This window comes from Sinocyclocheilus grahami, unplaced genomic scaffold (genome assembly GCF_001515645.1).
Source record: "Sinocyclocheilus grahami isolate Dianchi unplaced genomic scaffold, SAMN03320097.WGS_v1.1 scaffold21.1, whole genome shotgun sequence".
In the NCBI taxonomy this organism is placed as follows: Eukaryota; Metazoa; Chordata; class Actinopteri; order Cypriniformes; family Cyprinidae; genus Sinocyclocheilus; species Sinocyclocheilus grahami.
This window is the reverse complement of record NW_015505200.1, coordinates 3,694,720-3,717,891: the sequence shown is the minus strand read 5'-3', so window position 1 is coordinate 3,717,891 and position 23,172 is coordinate 3,694,720. Positions and strand designations below refer to the sequence as shown.

At 37.4% G+C, this 23,172-nt stretch overlaps 1 long non-coding RNA gene across 1 annotated transcript in view; it reads right to left on the bottom strand.

Annotated features, from left to right (window-relative positions):
• Positions 1-7: 7 nt before the first annotated feature.
• Positions 8-23,172, bottom strand: part of LOC107557203 (uncharacterized) — a 96,275-nt gene continuing 73,110 nt past the window's right edge. The window contains exons 3-4 of the long non-coding RNA XR_001605372.1: positions 14,472-14,528; positions 8-524 (exon numbers count right to left, since the gene is read on the bottom strand). This is a non-coding gene — a long non-coding RNA (uncharacterized lncRNA). The remainder of the gene's footprint in view (positions 525-14,471; positions 14,529-23,172) is intronic.

The window sequence follows — 23,172 nt, the reverse complement described above, 5'->3', positions numbered from 1 at the left end:
CAGCAGCTGGAGCTACACTGTGCTCGAAGCAAGGACACCTCCCTCTCCAGCATCTCTACGCGGTTAGCCAGCTGTTCCATGGCGGCAGCCGCAGGACAAGCATAGGCCTGCTTTGGGATATTGATGCGATGGGGGAAGGGCACCTGGCTGTCCGCGTCCACTGTCTCTTCTGTGTACTCTGTCGGCATCTTGTCACTCCCAGCTGTACCTTTGTTTGTCCCTGGCCCTGGTACCGTGTCAAGGTCCACTGAACAGAGTGACTCTAGAGGTACATTGATGTTGTATACATGATTGAAGATCATGGCCTGGGTCTGGTTGCTAGAGGGAACCCTACCTTCGGGAACCTGTCGCCTCACCCTTGTGGTCCTCACTAGTTTGCTGGTGGGGTTAGGAACAGCTTGAATCGCAAAGAACAGTAAAGCCAGGCTCACCATTGAACCTTGTATTGCCATGGTGCACCCCCACATCACAACTCGGGCACTAGGGTGAGATCATCAACTCCACAAATAGACCTCTGATCGGCACTGTGAACAAGAAGAGACCACTTTTTAGTGCTCGAGAACAGGAAAGAAATGAGCATTTCTTAACAATAGCACAATTTTTACTGGCCTCAAACTCAACACAAATATGATAATACAAACATTTTATTTATATATATATATATATATATATATTGTGATGAGAGGGGCGGGGCCGAGAGCCATGGGAACGGAGCGAGGCCGGGGGAGTAAATGCTAATGCATGACACCTGCGCCACTCACTGGTCTCGAGTCCCACGGAGGAGCTCCGGAAGGATAAAAGGAGGAGTGACGACAGTGTTGGATGAGAGAGGACCAGGCCTGGACTTTATTTTGTGTTTTGTGTGCGCCAGTCGTCTGCGAGGGGCTGCCGCTTTACTTTCATTTTGTGTTTGTTTATTTTATTAAAATCTTAAATATTCGCCAGTTCCCGCCTCCTTCTTCCCGTGACTACGAACTTTGTTACATTGGTGCCGAAACCTGGAAGTTTCGCTGGACCTGGGCGAGAGCGGCCGACCCTTCATGCTGGCCCAATGGCTCCGGGACTCATGTCACAAGTGGCTACTGGCTGAGGGAAGCGACGTCGAGCACATCATCGACCGTGTGGTACTGGAGCAGTTCATCACTCGGCTGCCAAAGAAGACGGCAGAGTGGGTCCAGTGCCACTGACCGACGTCGCTGGACTCGTCGCTGGCAGAGGATCAGATGGTGGCATGCCCTGGGGTCGGCGAATCCCTTCCAGCTGTTCTCTCTTCCCCTTTATGTTCTCCCTCTCTCTCTGCCTCTCAACCTGTCCCTCTTCCCAGGTCCCATCCTCCAGGTCCTCCGTGAGTCCCGCCCCGAGGGCGGGGTGGGGCCGGACTGGAGTATGCTACTGGCCCGAGAGCTCCGCCCAGGGGGGCTGACCACGGCTGGGACTGATGTTGCGTCTGGTTCCCCGCTCTCTCCATGCCAATCATTTGACCCACTAACTGCCACTAGGGCGGCAGGGAAAGTCTGGGCCGGCCTCTGGGCACTGCAGGAACCCGGACCATTTTATTGACAGGTGTCCTATTAAGGAAGCGGGAACCTGCGAACATTTAAGATTTTAATAAAATAAACAAACACAAAATGAAAGTAAAGCGGCAGCCCCTCGCGGACGACTGCCGCACACAAAACACAAAATAAAGTCCAGGCCTGGTCCTCTCTCATCCAACACTGTCGTCACTCCTACTTTTATCCTTCCTGAGCTCCTCCGTGGAACTCGAGACTGGTGAGTGGCGCAGGTGTCGTGCATTAGCATTTACTCCACCGGCCTCGCTCCGTTCCCATATATATATATATATATATATAGTCTATTTTGTAACTTTTTATTAAATATCTGACCACTGATTGACCAATCAGGTATATCAGAGTGGTGTAATTAATCCTAGGTACGCTTGCGAGATGAAGAGAACATGATAGGCAGGCATTATCCGATTGACAGATCATTGAGCCAATCATAACACTGCCTTCCATGGCAACTAATTGAAATAAAAGTTTAGGTTTAAGTTGAAGTACTAAAATTACAAACTGAAATGATAATAAAAATGACAAAAGCACAACATTTATGTAACTAAAACTTGAAAACTGGAAATATAAAAATAAAAGCTAGTAATAAATATGATAATAGTATATAAATAATGCTAAAATAAAACCGTTACACACTGTTTCATACTATTTTGCCTGTGATTTTTTTTTTTAATAGGAGGCACAACCTCCTTTGTCCCTCAGAGAAAATATTATAATTTTTAGCTAATGCTTCCAGGACGAGTAATTCTTGCAATGTTAGCTTGGTGACATATAAATCGGCATAATTCACAAGAACAATCTTGAGAAATCCAAATGTTTATGGGAAGTGCAGCTCTTACAAACCATCTTTCAACATCAACAGCCCTTTTTATTGTTGAGCCCTGAACCTAGTAAAGCCAAATTATTATTGATTCCATATTTTGTGCTAAAATTATTTTCTGATCATTGTAGACATTAAACTCAGAAGCTTTCCCTACAGCATGAGAAACATTTGAATAATTCGACTGGGAATTTTGTTGATATACAATTAATTGATTCAGTAGAGACCCAGCTATGGAATTTTCTTTAAATCTTCCTTAATCCCTTATCAGCAACAGAACTCAGGACAAGAGCAAACTGTAAAATAAATCACTGAGTCAGACTGACACCTGGGCTTTGGGGCTATGGTCAGAGTGATAATCTCCTCTGACATTTTCTATTTTTAATGGACTGGCAGACATAGACTTCCCTACTGAAGAAAATCTTTTTTTGTTGTTATTATTCAATCACTTGGATAAAAGTAAGAGACTTTAAAGTAAATGTATAATGCTCTATCATTTCTTATAGGAGAAGAATTCATATGTAGAGAACAAAGCATCCATCCATCCAAATCACTTTAATCCTAATGACTTCACTTTAAACTAGCTATAATTGTACTTTCAGATTAATTACTAAAATCTGCTGAATATACATCACAAAATAATGGCTAGTTAACTGAAGGGTTATGTGTAGTCATATATTCCTGTCACATTGTGGCATCTTATTTTTATCTGTCGGAGCCTGGGGGTGTGTCTAAGCGGGTTGCTCTCATTTTATTTGAGGCACTGGACCCTGGAGCAGGTGGCTTGTTAATTCCTTCTCCATCCTGCCTCTTACTTTATGAGTGGCAAACTTCACACAGAAGGGGTCTGACATTACACAACCAATTTCACCCTCACACCTTCTACAGAAATATAGTCTGATGAAACAAAAAAATTCTAAGTCGGCATAGTAAGTCTACTAGTAGAGTCTACTTCACAAATATTAGCCAAAAAACAATGCCAGTTTTGAAATCACAAAGTTTTTAATGGAGTAGTTCACCCAAAAAATGAAAATATGAAACTCACCCTTTGGCCATCCAAGATGTAGATGAGTTTTTATCTTCATCGGACCAGACTTAGAGAAACTTAACATAACATGACTTGCTCATCAATGGATCCTCTGCAGTGAATGGATGCCATTAGAATAAGAGTACAAACAGATGATAAAAGCATCTCAAAAATCCACACAACTTCAGTTGATCAATTAACTTCATGTGAAGTGTAAAGCTGTATGATTGTAAGAAATAAATTCATAATTAAGACTGGAGTCGTGTGGATTACTTGTGAATTATTGCAACGGTTTTATCAGCTGTTTGAACTCTGATGGCACCCATTCATTGAAGAAAATCCATTGGTGAGCAACAAGTCATGTAATGGTAAATTTCTGCTAAATTAGTTAGTAATGCTAAATCTGTTCCGATGAACAAATAAATTAATCTACATCTTGTATGGTGTGAGGGTGAGTAAATTTTTTTCGCACATATTCATTTTTGGATGAGCTTTTCCTTTTGCAGTCAAAAATGTTCTTTCCCCTTAAGTGTTGAATTTTGAGAAATGTCTTTCCTATGGTCTAGCGTTTTCTCTAATGGAGAAGATTAAGAGACTACAGAACTATAGAGAGACTACAGATCACTGAAGAGACTATCACCTCTCTCTCTCTCTCATGATTTTTTTTTTAAACACGCCGCCTTTAAAGTAGAAGTCAGACCAGGTCAAGCAGACAACTCTGCATTTCTCCTGTTATGATGGGCTGATGGGAAACTTTTCTTTGATTGGAAATCTTGGCAATGCCAAGCAGCCCATAGCCTTTGAAGAGAATGAGTGCCATCACACTGAATGACGAAGAGGCTCAATTATTAAATATGACAGGGAAGACCACGGGGCAATCCCCAATTTCCTAATTTACTTTTGAACAGCACATGTTTCTTGCTGGGATTTTTCTTTCAGTCACTTAATGGTTGTCCACATTGTAGAACCGCAATCAGAACTGACAGTGCAGTGAATGAAAGGAGTGAAAGGAACACAACTGTTTTCAACACTGATAATACAAAAAAAAATATTGGATTACAATATGCGACACTGAAGACTGGAGTAATGAGTGCTGAAAAATTAGCTTTGCCATCACAGGAATAAAATTACATTTTAAAATATATGAAAATAGAAAACAGTTATTTTTGAATGCAGAATTGGGGAGCATAAGAGTTGTATTTTTAAAATATCAAAAAATTGTACCGACCCTAAACTTTTGAATATTAGATTTGTGAAAGGAGTCATTGGTAACGAAACTAAGAAAATGAGAATTCTTGATCTTAAAATTTATTTTAACAGTACCAACCTTTGGATCCCAATAACTATTATTGAAATGTATGTGTTAACAAGTTAACAAAAAAGAAAAGAAAAAGAGATTAATCATGAGTCAAGCAAATAAATTAAAGATTTTTTTTTAAAGATTGGTCTGCAAATGTTCTGTTTCAAATGAATGACAACTATGCTGTTATTATGTAATGGAAGAATACATGGTGGAAAGAGATGTGTTATAACTAAGAAAAGAACAATTGCATCAATATTGCCTGAATTTCACATTAAAATAGCTGATGTAACATCCTGTATAATCCCTGTTCCTTGTTATTTAAACAGCATTGTCTGATTTGTGGTGAAGGATCTGGAGCTGTTGTTGCTGATGATGAGCATTGACCTCCTTTAGAACTATGGTAAGTTATACAGAGAGTTGTGGTTGTTAATCACAATGGTATTATTATCATTTTTGAAGAGACAAAAAATGTACAAAGTTAAAGAAAGATTTTAAGGATGCAAATCAATTTCCTCTCATTGCTGAAAAGAGCTTCACCTTCTTTCGGTGAGATGACATATTCTTGTTCTTTAAAATAAAACCACCTGCACCACCACTGAGACGATGACGATATAATTTTAGTATTTCAAATCTCTTTCTTCCTCTTCACTGAGAGTTACCTTTGACTCAAGAAATTGAGACAACAATTAAAGATATGAATTTTACCGACAAGTTTTAGATTGTTTTTCATTTCAGTGCACTCAAAACTATATAGTGAGGTAAATGTATTTTACTCAACAATGTAAAATCCAGTTTAAAGTGGTAGTGTTTTGGAACATATAGTTTATGGAACACTAGTAGGCCTATAAGATGATTTACCAACTAATGACCAAGCAACAAACTTACTACTAGCTGGTCTAACCTTCAGGTGTTTTGGCTAGTCAGCCAGCCAATGGCCAGCAAACCCTCACAAATACCAGCTTAAGCTGGATTTTCCAGCAGTGTGCATGCCTGAATCTATTGAAAACTTGTGATTAGTTCATTTTCACCTTCAAGACACATCATCCATTCATCATCCATTCTTTAGAGAACCCAAACACACCACACACCACTGATTGAAATGTCAGAGCTGAAAACATGAATAAATGTATTTCATGATATCAGATAATTATGGCTCTTCCAGATGTTCTGGTGATATGACATCAGCGATTTGTAATTTTCAAGCAGTAACCTGATGGATGCCCGCATGTCTTCAAGGAGTGCTGGTAATTCTCCTGTGTTCTGCAGAGCAATTCTCCTATGGTTCAGTAAATGCTAGTTGTGTTCTTAAGCCATGATTTGTTTAGAGAGAAAAGCAGGGGACTTTAAAAAACAGAGCGTGCACAGCAGAGTTGTGATAAAGACATGTAGCCCACATGATGTTAGGGCATCAGGAGGTCAACAAAAGCATTAACCTCTCGTCAAGATAACAGATGGGAATGTTTGTTGGCTTCGCACTGCATTTGGAAAAACCTTGTTGATAATGGAAAGATAGCAAGGAACATTACTGTGCACCGTCGCTTTAAGAGCTACAGTGCCAACATGATGTAAATAGTCTCTAACTGGTCTTAAAAGTGAAAAAGCCATAATAGATGAACCTGGATAAGATAACTTTGAAACAGCGACAATGTCTGCCTGACACAGTTTTAGTCGAGAGTGAAGACTGCTGACTTTCTGAGCAAAATAATAGGCACAAGGCTTCAGTGAAACCCTTTTCTTTTTTTCTTTCCCTTTTCTCATCTTTTCAAAACATCCAAGTCGGTTTTCTAGTTCACATTAAAATGAGAACAAGGTTTCACAACCTAAACACAAGTGTCTCTGCATCAAAGCATGACTCTGTGTTTTATTATTCATTTAAGTGTATTGAGTGGCAGATCCTGGCAGACAAAGTTCTCAGATCAACATTCACTTCTCTATCACTCATCAAATTTCTCTCGGTTCCGCTTTCTGCTTAAATTAACTGTGTACAAGTAGGTAACTTTTTTTTCGGCTGTTGTCTGTTGACACATGCTTAAGTAGTCTGCACATTATAAGTGACTTTACTTGCTGAAAGTCAGTATAGGTCAAGTTAGTTAAATAAAACGTATAACATTTTATGCAGTTGCAATGTCACATACATTTTTTTAATAGATTAATTGTATTATTTAACTGTACACTCTTAAAAATAAAGGTTCTTTATTGGCATTGATGTTTCCATGAAGAACATTTAACATCTATGGAACATTTCCATTCCACAAAAGGTTTTTTATAGTAAAGAAAAGGTTCTTTACATTATTAGAATGTTCTTTATATTAAGAAAAAACTGTTATTTTAAGAACTGTTCACTGAAAGATAACACTTTATTGCGATATAGTCCACTTTAGACATTCTATAAGTAACTACAAGTAAATTTGCAAGTACATGTCGACTAACTCTTATTTGTATTAGCATTAATAGAAGTAATAGTACAATGTCTATTAGGGGACCATCAAATTAAAGTGTTTTGCAGATATTAAGCAGACTGTCTACACTCTCATGACTGGTAGTTGACATTTAGTTGCAAAGTTACTTATAGTAGAATGTCTAAAGTGGACGTACTAAAGTAGTTGAACTTCTTTAAATCATGATTAACTTGTAACTTGACAAGGTACCATTTCAAAGCAGTTTCCTGGTCTTAAGCCTACCTCTTCCCTTGTTTGACAAGGTGTTTTCAGCTGGCTGTAATGTATCTGGCAGCAGGTTAGTAGGGTTCTTCCTTTATTTCAAGTTCGTCTAATCTATATTGGTTTGTCACGTCTGAGAGAACATGCGGAGCAGTTCCCCTAAGAGACAGCTACGCCTCATCCATCTCTTTATCCCTTTCTGGAGAGTCCTCTTTCTCTCTCTCTCTGTCTTTCTCAATCTCTCTTACTTCGACATGTATTTCTCCTATTGCTTCCTGTGGTATCTTCAGCTTGCACTGGCTAGATTGACATGAATAGATTTCTGTGTTGCCTGTACTAGGAGCCGTACTATGACTTTACAGGGTGAGTGTTACCCTCAGTCAGACACAGACACAGGCGGAGCGTTGCGTTGCGGGTTCTGTAACCCCTATTTATGCAGGCTAATGTGCAAACACCTCGACGTGGAGACCGCCGCGCACGCTGGCCTCGGCCTGGCTCGCAAATGACCCAGCAAGTAAGCTCAGCCCTGCAATATTACCATTCTATTATCATTATTCCGACGGTACCTGCCAAATTGCCTTGTCTTTCAGGATCATTGGACACTGTTCATTTCCAGCACCTGCGACCCAGCGGGTTTTACTTCTCAGCCTCCTTCACGCTCACACTTCCAGAGTTCCCAAGGCAATGTGGATTTAACCATGTTGGGACATAAGGAAACCATGTTTACAGAAGGCGCAACGTGAAGGCCAAACTCCTTTTCACCAAAGGAGCTGTTAGACGTCTCTACTATTTTTTTTTAACTCTGTCTCCAAGAAATAAGCATTTATTATTCCATTATTAGGAATAAGCATTTGTTATTCCATTTAATTACTGAAATTAATTATGATTAAAACTTGAAAAAAAAAGTTTTAATTTACTTAAAAATCGGAATATATTTATTTATAATCTTCATATTTTTTCTCATTTTTTCCCTTCTTTTTTTTCTTCATGCAACATCACACTCTAAATGTAAAAAAAAGGCTGTCCATTTTAATTATAACACATGATTCAACTGAAATAATTTTTCTCATATTAACTATTGTTTTATTGAAGGGCATGTAGTTCTTGAAACTGTGGCTAATTAATTTACTATATTGATATATTGATACTCCCAGTTTCTGTAAATAAATAAAAAAAGTTTGAAAGCAAACAGCTTTGTTTTACAGCAGAAATCTTACATATCATATCATATCATATCATATCATATCATATCATATCATATCATATCATATCATATCATATATCATATCAGTATATTGTTCTAAAATATGGATAAAACATAACATTGAAGAAACAGCTGTGCTTTTTTGAGTAGTCTTTTGTTTACGGTAGTATAGATGTTTTTTTTTCAGCTGTCCATTTGTGCTTGCTCTGTTTGCGCCTGCCAATTTCTTGCATGAGTGAATTGTGAATAGAGAAATGTGTTTGACTTAATTTTATGCTTGAGTTTTCATTTTCATTTCAGAACAAAGTGGGAAATTGTTGAGTTTAGACCTGGCTTGGGTTTAGAGTTATTCATAATAGAAAAAAATATTCAAAAGGTGTGTACTGTCATGCTGGTACTATTCTGAATGTAAAAGGGAAGACTAAGGAGTGTTTTCAGCCACTCTTATGAGAAACCGGGAGGTAAAAATGCATGTCATCAGACCAAATCCTTCAAGTAAAGGGAAAGAGATGTTCAAAGACTTAATTTACATTCTAGAAGCTCCCCGTGCACAAAAATGTCAATCCAGTCCCTCAATCCACTCAGGCCTCAGAATAATTGCTCATAAAGTGCTCCACTATTCTCAACAAGCAGTGCTTCTAGTTCAAGAAAACTGCCATTCAAAAGTCAGACAAAATTCCAAATGGAAGAAATGGCTCGCTTTCAATTCAAGAGTTGAAACTGGAATGGAATTGCTGACACCTGACATGATGTTGAATTGGAATTTGAATTGAACCGTCAGTAAGAGGAATTTACTGAATATAATTCAAAGAAACTCAACATAGTCACATAACAGAGAAATTTCTAAAGAATGAGCATAAAGAACAAAGATATTCATGAGGTTTGAATAATCATATGTATTCCCCAATATGTTATTTTTTTCTCAACTAATTAAATGAACTAATACAAACTGTCAAAACAGCGCCACAAACTATCACATTCTTTTCAAAATTCTACCTAATATTTTGAGTGCATTTTAGGAAAGTGTTGATCAACCATAGTCTACAAAATTAAAGTTAAATATAATGAAATACATTGATTATTCAAATCAAGTTTCAGAATGATAAGATGTTCATGAGTAATTCATACTGAAAAATTACTATTATGTATTATGGAAAAGAACATTCTCAAAATTTACATTTACAACAGTCCTTAAATTCAAATTTGCTACCTCAACTTAAATTCAAGAATTGAATTGGAACATGTAAGACATTCTCAGTTTAATTCTTGATGGCACACAACCCTGCTGTTGCCATTTCAGGCTGGTTTTTCTCTTGGTTGTCTTGAAAATGATGCACAGGTGTTTTTGTTTTGTTTTTATGCCAAAGGCTGGGTTAGAGTCAAACACATCATTATGATTTTTGGCAGTCCTGGCACAATTGCACAGCCCATTATGACCACAAAATGATAACTATTCACAAATAAAAAAGCAAAATTAAATTTCTTCACAGGAGTTTTCAGCTTTTTTCTGGGTTAAGCTTTGAATTATTGCATCACTGAGTACAATGAAAGTCCTGTAATTGTGCAGAGCGAGTTTGGCAAGATATGAATTAATAAATCTTTCACAACTTTTCTGGTATATCTGAAGCTTCTACTACCTATCAGGCAGAATGTTTATGGTGATATCATTGCCTTTGCTCTCCCTATAACACATTGTTTCTCTCTCCTATATATCAGTGAATCAAATAATTTGTCAGGGGCCATGTTTGACAGGAAGCATAATATCTTCTTCCCTTTAAGTGCAACCGCCTCTGAAAAAGTTATTCTCTAACATCCCTCTCTGAAGAATATTTAACTTTTATATTTTTCCCCTCACAACCCTCTATTTCTTTTACTGCCCAAACCGACAGTTATTGTTGGGCTTTCATAAAAGACAGAAATGTCTCTGTTCTAAGATAGACAACAAAACACAAGCTAATTTCAGGGAGTATAAGAAAGAGAATGAATTACCAGGTCAGAAAAAGCTTGAGTATTTTGATTATTTTTTTCCTTTTGAACACTGACAGTACACCCTGTCACATCTAAATACTAAGTATATTTTCTCTGTATGTAGCACTGCTTTGTCATGTTAACATTATTTGAAGTGCAGCTTTATTGTGTGTCCTTGTTCAAGGGTGATTTTTCTCTCTTTTTTTACCTTTATATCAGATTTCAACCAATATGGCTTATTTACAGCCCTGCTACATAATATCTGATAGGATCAACTTTATGTAATTTCACTGAAGAAACCATATGGGGCAGAATTTATCTTGTTTGAGGGTTTTAAGTAAACATAGTGTGGTGGATTGAGATATCCACATTTAAAAAGAAGGAACTTCACATTTTAGAGAAATAAATAACTTATACCTTTATATCAGATTTAAACCAATATGGCTTATTTACAGCCCTGCTACATAATATCTGATAGGATCAACTTTATGTAATTTCACTGAAGAAACCATATGGGGCAGAATTTATCTTGTTTCTGACATATATCATTGAGGGTTTTAAGTAAACATAGTGTGGTGGATTGAGATATCCACATTTAAAAAGAAGGAACTTCACATTTTAGAGAAAGAAATAACTTAAAAGTGAGACTACAGAAGTTATTTTATAAAAAATATATATTTTTCTTAATGTTATATTGGAAACCTTATATAACCTTATATATCCTTATATTTCTTAAAAATATATATATTTTTCTTAATGTTATAACATTAAGAAATGTTATATAACGTCCATATAACATTTCTTAATGTTATATGGACGTTAGACAAATAAATAAACATAGTTTTAAGTAAACATAGTGTGGTGGATTGAGATATCCACATTTAAAAAGAAGGAACTTCACATTTTAGAGAAAGAAATAACTTAAAAGTGAGACTACAGAAGTTATTTTATAAAAAATATATATTTTTCTTAATGTTATATTGGAAACCTTATATAACCTTATATATCCTTATATTTCTTAAAAATATATATATTTTTCTTAATGTTATAACATTAAGAAATGTTATATAACGTCCATATAACATTTCTTAATGTTATATGGACGTTAGACAAATAAATAAACATAGTTTTAAGTAAACATAGTGTGGTGGATTGAGATATCCACATTTAAAAAGAAGGAACTTCACATTTTAGAGAAATAAATAACTTATTTATTAAATATATATTTTTCTTAATGTTATATGGACGTTAGACAAATAAATGCACTTTATGGTAACTGTGCCATCCTAGGAAAAATACATTTATAAAATACATTAATTTTTACGTCACAGTAATATTTCACAATAATTATTTTATTAAAGTGAGATTGTGGACCCCCAGAGAGTTATATGGACGTTAGACAAATAAATGCACTTTATGGTAACTGTGCCATCCTAGGAAAAATACATTTATAAAATACATAAATTTTTACGTCACAGTAATATTTCACAATAATTATTTTATTAAAGTGAGATTGTGGACCCCCAGAGAAGCAAATTTGGGATATACACATCCTTCTAAAAATTGAATGGCTCAGTGATGGTCCAAATATTCACAAACCTTTTGTTTTCAGCACTGCCAAACAAAGTTAAGACTTTGATCTCTCTAACATATAAACATTCTTTGTATGTAGCTGTGGTTGTGTAAGCTGTCAGAAGATATAAGACTGTAGATATAACATGAGGCATAAGGAAAAAGACAGGCCTGTCTCAGATGGTGTACATGATACTGACAGATATTGAGACGCTGATGGATTAGAGGGTGAAATCGGACATGCATTTCAGATTATATGACTCCCACACATTCAATATTGAGTAGCTTGGGTTCAGATTGATCAGGGATCTCGCTGCTGTCTTTCTCAGGTCGCTGGATTTCGATCTTCCCCTGAACTCGTAACATACCTGTCTGAATAACATTACAAAGCCCTGGAGCCTCCACTGTCAGTTCTCACTTTCTCAGCCATCAATATGAAAACGGATAGATTATATCACATTTATATAATCTTAGAGAGATACAGTAAACACTTGAAAATATCTCCTCCAGGACCTGATTAATTACATAAAGGTAAAGTAAGGATGGCAGTGAGATGCACTGTTGCAAGTGGCACACTTGATGTGGATGGCATTGGTTTTGCTGGATCCTATTTAGGGGGCTTTAGCTTCTGTGCCTTTCATGTGAGCTCCTATAAAAGCTGCCAGGAAAAAATATATAAGAATCTGCTGTTTGATCTCTCTTTATGTTTGCTGGGAAAAAAATATATAAGAGTGGTAGGCTAATGCTAGTATGCACTTCAGAATTCAGCAATGCACATGTTTTGTTATGGAATGAATCAGCATTTTTGAAACAAATCGAAAAGATTCAAAACGTGGGACCTCTTGCATAAGAAATCATTCAGGTAAACGGTTGAGCCCCAAGAAAAACTTAGAAGTCTTAGAATAAATGTTGTGGTCTTTGCTTATAAGTGAACCAGCTAACAAAAAAAATGTTTTAGTTATAAGTTATGAAAACGTTATTTCTTAATGTTCTCTGAACATTCAAAACATCCAGTTTTTTTGTTGTTGTTGCTAATGTTAAGGAAACATAAAAAAGAAAAAAAAAAGAAAAAATTTAGAAGGGTTGAGAAAATCATTTGAAAGGTGTGACAGGAGTTGATTATATCTTTGTGTTGCGATCATCGTAATTAAATAAACATGTGCCTGCCATCCTTCATTTATGACTCCTTATATTTTAAAGATGCTATTCTTAGATGACTCAAACTAATTAACTGATCGACAACTGCAGGCAGATTGAGCACGGGTTATCAGTCTCACCCTAATGTGCACTCTTATCCACAGAGATCTGTGAACTGGTATCTCTCTTAATTCAAGCCATGCTAGTGGGTCATTAATATGAGAGTCATGGGGCTGTCAAAGCCATGGCACAGCACAGAGCTAAAGGACACTAATCCCCATTGATTAGAGTTCTCAGATCAAAGGCTTCCAGCACTGTCACTTCACCTCTATTCTCCCTTACCCACTCACGCCGCAATTAGGAGCCCTCTCAGCGTTTCATTAAGATGTTAAAAATACCAAGTCGCCTCCCCCTCAAGGGACCTAAATACTGAGACTCATACTGAAATCCTCATTTACCATTGTGAGAAACAAATCGTGGCATCTCCCTGAACATTTCAATCAGGTGGAAAGCCCCACTCATGCCTGCAATTCACTAAAGCAAATGCTGAGTCCTCAGTAACTCTGGACTCTACTGCACATGCAATGATAATGAGCTCATCGTCCACCAGGGATGAAAAAAGTACATTTAATTAGCAAGAGAAAGGATTTTTTCCTTGAGATTGCACATAGTCAAAAAAAAAAAAACTTAAGTGGGCTCAGCAGCAATAATTACAGGCTTTAAGTAAGGATTTAAAGTTTAAGTACTTTTAAAAAATACACATTTGACACAGATAGGAGAGAAAACAGCAAATTATAGGAAATTATGTTTAATTTGGCATGTTCAAAAACACTGCCTCTTATTTATTTCACTTTTGATAAATATCAGTTAAAGCATATTGTCATATTGTGTGTGTGTGTGTGTGTCCTGGTGTTCCCTATGTTATAGGGATAGTATAACACAAGTAATTTTTGACCTTGTGGGGACATATTTTTGGTCCCCATGAGGAAACAAGCTTATAAATCCTATACAGGATTATCTTTTTTGAAAATCTTTAGGGGTAGGGTTAGGGAAATGGGATTGAAATTCCAGTTTGTACAGTATAAAAATCATTACGTCTATAGAATGTCCCCACAAAACATGGAAATGCAACGTGTGAATGATTGTGTGTGGAAGAAATACAGCTGGGAGAGATACATTAGAACTGCTCCCACATACTGAGTCTTATCTTACCTTAAGTGCCAGTGCTGATGCTCTTCCTGTCTCACCACACAGAAGGATAATCTGCGCCTGAAAGAAAGAGGAAGCACATCACTGAACTGAGCCATACGTATGCATTCATACACACTCCCAGCAGGCATTCATAAATTTACTTGTACACATAAAACACATCCATGAAACCATTTTGTTTGTTTGTTTAGTTAGATCTCAAATCTCAAAACCCCCAAATTGTAAACATAAATCTTAATAAACAATAAATGATATATTATATGATATTATGAAATATTATATAATATTATGAAACCGACTTGTTCAAATACACAGATTCATTTAAGAATGAAACAAGCGACTGTATTTTTGAGTGAGTCATTGAATCATTCACTCAACTGATTTGTTCAAAAAGAGTTTCATTCAGGAATGAAACTCTGATATGGGACAAGTCCCCTCCAAGAATCAGGCCAAATTGTCCCCCTCAGTTTTTTTGAAGAGAGAAAACGTGTCTTAAAGCACACGTCAATGTCAAAAACGATTGAGATTGCCAGTCAAATCAAAGAAGGTGGGCTTTACTCTTTACAGAAGCCGGACATGAAATCCAGTGCACCTCTTCAGTTTTAATGGTGAAAGAATGTGAGATAGGCTGTATGTAGATAAACACTTCAAATTTGACAACCGTGTTATAATAGAAATGACCAATGATAATACAGAGTGATGCAAACAACTCAACTTTTTTGGTCATATTTCAGTGATTTGAACTGAAAATAACCTTTATCGTTATCTTTTAGGTGATTTGTGTAATTTGTAATTGAATATGTGACAAGACAAGAAACATTAACATAGCCGTTTTTGACAGAAGATTAAGTGAATGTTTGCATATATATAAAAAAAAAAAGAATTTTTGCAGCAGAGGTGGAAAGAGTACGAAAATATTCTACTCAAGTAAAAGTACCATTACATTAATCACATTTTACTTAAGTACAAGTAAAAGTACCAGTCTAAAAATGTACTCAAGTAAAAGTAAAAAGTAGCTCAGTAAAAATTACTTAGTTAACAGTGGGAGGGAGGCAAAAATGGGATAGGCCAATGGTGTCAAACTCAGTTCCTGGAGGGCCACAGCCCTGCACAGTTTAGATATAACCCTAATTAAACACATCTGATCCAGCTAATCTAATCATTTAGGCTTATTTGAAAACTACATGGTATGTGTGTTGGAGCAGGGTTGGACCAAAACTCTGCAGGGCTGCAGCCCTCCAGGAACTGAACTTGACACCCTTGGGATAGGCCTATAAATCTCAAACTAGTTTTTTTTAATTAAAGGAATCAGTTATTTAGAATAATAAGACATTTGGGCTGTTACCAGGCAAATTAAACCAGTATTAACAAAATTCATTTTTTCAATGCAGAGGAAACACAAAAGCTTAATCGGAAGTGGCATTTAGATGTATTTACACACTGTTTAATGCAAGATATGAATGCATTTAACCTGCAGTTACAAATGCAGAAACAATGTTTTGATATATAAGACATAAAATGTTGAATACTCATTTGAAATCATTTGAAATGAGTCATTGCGATTGAACCAAATCATTTAAACGGTTGATTCATTCAGGAACGAAACACCATCATTGCGCAGAGACACAAAACTATGCTATAGTGGCTGTGTTTGGAATTATTTTTGTTGTCGAAATAGAGCAAAAACAGGCAATATGTTCTAAAACGCAAGTCTCTTAATTAACTTCTTGTTTATTGAGCTGTTGTAAAAAAAATCAATATGTAATCATACTGATTTTTGGAGGAAATAACGGCACTCTTCGTGTGATATTGATTTACTATATGAAATTATATAAATATATACATTTTCTGCCCCTATATCTTCAATTTTGTGATCATTCTAAATACACTTCAACAGACTGAATTACGCAGTGAAAGAACACACTCTAAATGCATGTGCACTAGTCTAATCTACTAGACTTCAGGGCACTCTGTCTCTGTAGGAGTGTTTTGTTTGGTTTTTGGCAAAATACTGATAATGTCAAATCGCACATCGTTAAAACAACAATTACCATATTATTGCAGACGATATATATCACATACCCTGCACCAGTCTTCTTGGCTAATTTGTGCAAGACCTTTTGCTAAACTGTCAAAACTTAATTTTAACCACCAATGCAATGATGCATTTACGAAGTATTTACCTCTACATGTTTGCGAAGAGTTAATGTCGAGATTTTATAAGCTGCTAGTTTGGTCTCCCTAGGCAAACACAGCTTACACTGCGTAATAGAGCATATGGCCAGGGGTTCACTTCATTTCCTTCGAGTTCAACTTCAGCAGAATACGACAGCGTTTCGTTTTCAGCTGGATACTGATAATGTCAAATCGCACATCGTTAAAACAACAATTACCATATTATCGCAGACGATATATATCACATACCCTGCACCAGTCTTCTTGGCTAATTTGTGCAAGACCTTTTGCTAAACTGTCAAAACTTCATTTTAACCACCAATGCAATGATGCATTTACGAAGTATTTACCTCTACATGTTTGCGAAGAGTTAATGTTGAGATTTTATAAGCTGCTAGTTTGGTCTCCCTAGGCAAACACAGCTTACACTGCGTAATAGAGCATATGGCCAAGGGTGCACTTCATTTCCTTCGAGTTCAACTTCAGCAGAATACGACAGCGTTTCGTTTTCAGCTGGGTCTGCACCATAACGCCTGTCTTATCCGTCCCCATCTTTCTTGTGATTTTAGCGCCAGTTTGTTCTCCTGCCCATTATTTACTGCAGTAGTTTCCAGGTTTTTTTTTTTTTACTCAGTAATTAATGTGTTTTAAAATGTAGCGAAGTACAATACTTCAAACAAAATACACTTAAGTAAAAGTAAAATTATAGATTTTAAAAATTATTTTAAAAAGTAGTACACAAAACAGCTACTTAATTACATTTCCCTTTCATGGGAACTTCGAACTGCGTCCTCTAGAGGTCGCTATGGGGAACGCCTCGTCGTGACCCGTGTCTGAAGCATACATTGAAAAAACACCAACAACATGTTGGCCGGCGACAGCCATGACATCACTACCGGTGCGACTATAGTATGAATAGGCACCGTTTTTTCAAGGAAAAAGCTCCGCTCTCGTTTGTCTCTCTTTTCGAGGAAAGAGGGGCAGCCATCTGCTTCCCGTGATTCAGGAGGCACGGAGGAGAATGAACGTGTGGGGATCGCATGTGGATCTGGCCGATGAGTTTGAAGATGGGTTTTCCCTCTCGCGATCGCATGTGGATCTGGCCGATGAGTTTGAAGAGGGGTTTTCCCTCTCACAATCGTCGGCTGTAGACGAGAGTGAGCTGCTGGAGGATGATGTTATTTCATTAACATTGTCTGATGCAGGGGCCAGTGCTCTGCTGGAAAGCAGGAAAATAGCTGAGGCTGAGCTTTCCCAATCCTCCTGCCAGAGGCCGGTTTTTCCTCACGCATCCATCGATTCCATCATACGAGTTATGCCAACATCGAGGCGATGCGCGAAAGCGGTTATGAGAAGATGCCCCTATAGAGAGACACTGGCCAGCTATCTCTCTATGGATGAGATGTCCTCTTTTAAGACTCCCTCCTTGACACATACGCAGGAGGAGCAGGTCGGGCTGTCGCTTCATTGCACACGATGGTGATGCCCCAAGCATATCAGGCTGGCCTGCTGAAAGACCTGGATAAAGGCGAGGACCTTTCTCCTAAATGAGGTAGCTGAGTGCAGGCAAAGGCACGCTCAGCGGCCTTTACGAAGGTCCAGGTCTGAGCCCGAACAACCCAAGGGGTCCTGGCCCGTCTCGGTTTGAGGATCAGAGACGGGCACAGAAGGCTAGTGTCGTGGCTCGCGCTCCTCCCCCGCCCGCAGGTAGGGGTAGGAATAATCGGAGTATTTGTCATTCAATTTGACAAACTGAAATATATCTATATATCTGTCTGTTGTTTGTTTCCAGAATTAGCTTTAGGTTTTGTAATGTTCTCATCTTATTATTAAAAATAAATTAAAGGGTGCCATTGTTGTCTTTTGCATGCTGAATCATGACGTCTGTACATCTAAATAACTAACAAAATCACTTGCAAGATAATGGCACAGTTTTATAGGAATACACGTTTTCATTACATTAAATTAAGTCAGCTAAAAAGGGAGGATTAAGACACTTGTTAGGTTTTACAGTGATTAATCGCGTATTGACTCTTGCTTAAGTGTCATTGCTTAAATATTCCACAGTAAAAATATGGTAATGAAAATGGCACATGTTGTTCATATTGCCCTAATTGTGTTTTCAGAAGTGAAAAACTATTTGCATATGGAATGGGGATGTTCAATTAAATCTGATTAAGATTAATTGCTTGTCTTGGAATTAAAAATGAAAATGCGGTTTTGCTCAATGAGTTAAAGAAAAGGGTGAATCCTCAGCGCCCGTTGCTCAATGATTTATGAATCCTTCTGTATTTAAATGTTAGATTTTAGAAGTTATCTTTTTGTGTAGTTGTGCCATGGTTCTTTTCTATTTGTAATTGACATGTCATTTCATTGTGCCCTTAGCCTTATTCTGTTTGGACAGCAAACTTACTTTACTTTGGATAGTAAGTCTAATGGTTAGAAATGATTAATGGAAGTGTCCTCTGTGCCTTCATATAGATGATTAAATAATAATGAAGTTATGAGAATGAAATTGAATCATCAGAGCAGCAAATTTAACAGGTCGAACAATGTCTTTTGTTGCATTCTGCTATCTGATTAATCTATCGCCACACCCTCCCATTTAGAAAGGTCTCCAGCAAAAATTCCTGAATCAGCGTTCTGTCTGCAACCATTGATAAAACCTGTCAAATTATAATTAATAGTAGTTTCATGGCTCGGGTTTTTATGATCGACCCTTCTGATAATGTATTTCATTCACCAGTTACAGGCTGTGAATAAGGAATATGTTTCCTCTGTAAAACAGTGGGTAATCATCTTCCTCACTTTCTTTAATTCAACACAACCAATCACAGGATTTTACAAGGATTGACAATTCCTTGTTAAAATGGTGTTGTGTATTGAATGAGAAAAAAAAAACTTCCCAAATGCCACCTAATCCAAAATCAATGCTTATTCCCTTATGCTAAGGGAAGTCGTGGCCTAATGGTTAGAAAGTCAGACTCGTAACCCAAAAGTTGCGGGTTCGAGTTTCGTACCGGCAGGGATTGTAGTGGGGGGAGTGAATGTTCAGCGCTCTCTCTCACCTTCACTACCACGACTGAGGTGCCCTTGAGCAAGGCACCGAACCCCCCCAACTGCCGTAGCAAAAAATGGCTGCCCACTGCTCCGGGTGTGTGTTCACGGTGTGTGTGTGTGTGTGTGTGTTCACTGCTGTGTGTGTGTGTGTGTGTGTGTGTGTGTGCACTGTGGATGGGATAAATGCAGAGCACTAATTCCGAGTATGGGTCACCATATTAAAAGCACTGTCACTTCATTTTTCACTATACTGAAAAAATAAATAAATAAAATAAAATATACCTGTCCTTCTGTTTGATGAATTCAAAGAGTTTTTATGTGTTGAGCAAATGTGCACATAGTAAAAACATTCACAATGAAATTTCACTTGCTATCTTTAGCCTGGAAGAAAAGCAGACAATGTTGAAAAGAGCTTTCATCCTAGGAAGCTGGATTACTTTTTTCCCTTTTGTTAAGTCCTCGGGATCTTTTTGGAGTGCTTTTATCTTTAACATTTTTCTGATATGTGAGACTGAGTTGAAGTAGCGCCCTTCGCAAAGTGTCAGCCTTCGCCTGGTGAAGCTATGACATCAAAGAAGGCCACAATGGTTTTAAACTTAAAACCTGAAAAGTAGAAAGCAAAAAGTTTTGACCTGCTCTTTGCATACTGACGAGAGTGCACTTTTCAGTGTAACATGTAAGAACAGAGCAAGCTTTATTCTGTTCTTCCATTGCATTCACCAGAAAAGCTACAATCAAAAGAGTATAAAATGGCCTATAAAATGGTGCAGGGGGTTTGCAGTATCTTATTAAAAGCACTTTTATGCCTCGTGGCTTAAACAACATCGGCTTCATTGTCTAAGGAGGTCAGAAACCCTCTTCCATCATGCATCACAGAATTTGAATACAGAAAACCACAAGTGCGGTTTTATCTCTCACAACTCAGCAGACATCAAATCTGATACTCATTCCTTTATGCAAATGGAGATAATATTGTAATGTTTAACACTCTAGAGTCCATCAGGCACTCAGGTATGGGGGTAGAATTGTTGCATTATTCCAAATAAATAGATTATGATCCACAAATAGCCTTAATGTAAAGAGATTTACAAAAAAAAAAAAAACATTGACAAATAAATAGAATGAGATCCACAAATAAATCTCTGAGTTTCACAGGCATGAATTAAATTCACAAATAAATAAAATGAGAATTGCAAACAAAAAACATATTCACAAATACATTTTTGTGTCACATACACAACTTTGCCTGCCATTCATTTGTGAATCGTGTCCTGTACATTTGTAGATCGCTGCACGCATTTGTGGATCGCTCGCTGTGCATTTGTGGATTTTGAAACATTTCTAGGGTCAAGATGCTGACAATCCACAAACGTATGGACTACACCCACCATCTGCTCAAGCCAATCAGATAACAGCCACACTTTGCTGACCAATCATAGCACATTCTCGCTATAACCAATCACGTTTTGCTTCACAATCAGGGTGGTCTCTTTCTGAAATAACTTCATAATATACATTGGCTCAAATAGGGAATATAAGGGCAATAAAAAATTATACAGTATCAGGTGTTTAAAATTGGTTTTCATTATCTAAAAACGACAATAACATTGGCCGACGACAGCCTATGACGTCACTACCAGAGCTACTATAGTATAAATAGGTGCCAGGAGAACACGTCATCCTCTTCTTCGTCTGAAGTTTGCGTCCGAAGCATGGCAGGAAACCTAGAGGACACAGTGTCTCGTTCCATACTCAGGGAACCATGGTTACATAAATAACCTGAGATGTTCCCTTTCAAGGGAACTTCGATCTGTGTCCTCTAGGGGTAGCTATGGGGAACGGTATACCCACGCCACCATGCTGAGGGGAGTGCATGTCAGAAAACCACGGCGAGCACTAAGTACCAACTCTACTATAGCCATGGGAGTTGCCCCTGGGACGTTAGACGGCAGTCAGTGACATTATCCCATATTATTTTACATTCCTCAGATGTAATGTTAGTTCTGTACATGAGCGTCGGGTAAAATAGCAATATAATCTCCTTTGCGGTAGAGAAAGCTGCTTACATGTAGGCTAGTCTACACGGGGAAACGAGTAACAGCGAAGATGTTGAATCAAAAGTAAACACAATCAGCTTTTCAGAATATTGATACTGGCCCTGATAATCATAATTCCTACTTACGGCTTGCTCCATTTCTGCAGATCAATTTTTGTGAATTAATGACAATCCACCTGATGCTTTGGTCTTCATCAACAGCCGCTTGCGCCACCTGCTGGTGAGCAACTGACAGCAGCTGGAGATCATGCATCGGTATTCTACTACTATTCCTGCAGCTCCCGGATGTGAAATGCCGAATTTTCTGCTGAATTTGAATCACTGTATTTGTGGAAGCAAATTTGTAAAGTGAAATAAAATGGACCGAAATTTGCCGGTCGAATATTATACATCGTTTTTTAAACAGATTGAATATTTGGGAAGTGAATTCTGGAAGGTGAATATGAATTATTGCATTTTTAATTATGAAAATGTGTGTGAAATATTTTGAATCGAAATATTCACAGCTTAAATAAACAACCATGTTAAAATGCAAGCACTGTTAATTCAATGCATTATTTTTTCAGTTAGTGCAATTCAACATGCTTTTTTGTTTCAAAGACATTTGTCATTAATTTTCTTCCATAGTTTCCCATACATTGAGTGTTTTTATATCACTATTTCTGAAGGAAACCGACTGTCTTCAGAAAATTGTATGTCATTTTCATGTAATCTTGCATGTAATGTCTGATAAGCAGTGTTTTTTTGAGTGGAGCCTGTTTTGTGTACAGCCGTTACTGGGGAAACCTTGATCTCTACCACTCCAACAGCGCCTCCTGCTGGCAGAGAATGAGTTTGCATATATATGCCGCCTGGGAAACACTGGACTATGGTATAAATAAATTCAACTGTATAACAGTTTCACTGCAATTCATGTTATAATGTTAGAATTAAATAACAATTAAAATAATACATATGCACTTATCAGTACATATTAAATGCAGTTATTTTTAAGCGGTTGTTGACATCCTATCTAAAACATGATTTAGTCAAAAAAACAATAACTTTACCACTCTAATATGTCTTGCAATATCCATGCGTGCAAAGGTTCTGCGCGATCCTCTTGTTCAATATTCTCTGGGTCTGAATCCGGCTCAAATTGATATGGCAATATTGACAATCCTTAACTAAACAGAGCAGAGGAACTTGCTGCTTTGGCAAGGGGCGGGGCAGTACTGAAACACTGTCTAAGCTGTTCACCAATCACAACGCACTGGGATAGCTAACCAATCACATCACATTTCGTTTTTCGGAAGGCGGGCCTTCATCAAACCCGGAACTAATCGAGCTGTTTGTGCCAGGCTGGGGAGAAAGGTATTGTAATAATGTAAATAATGTAAAAAATAATGCGTTTTTCGAACCACCAAGCATGAG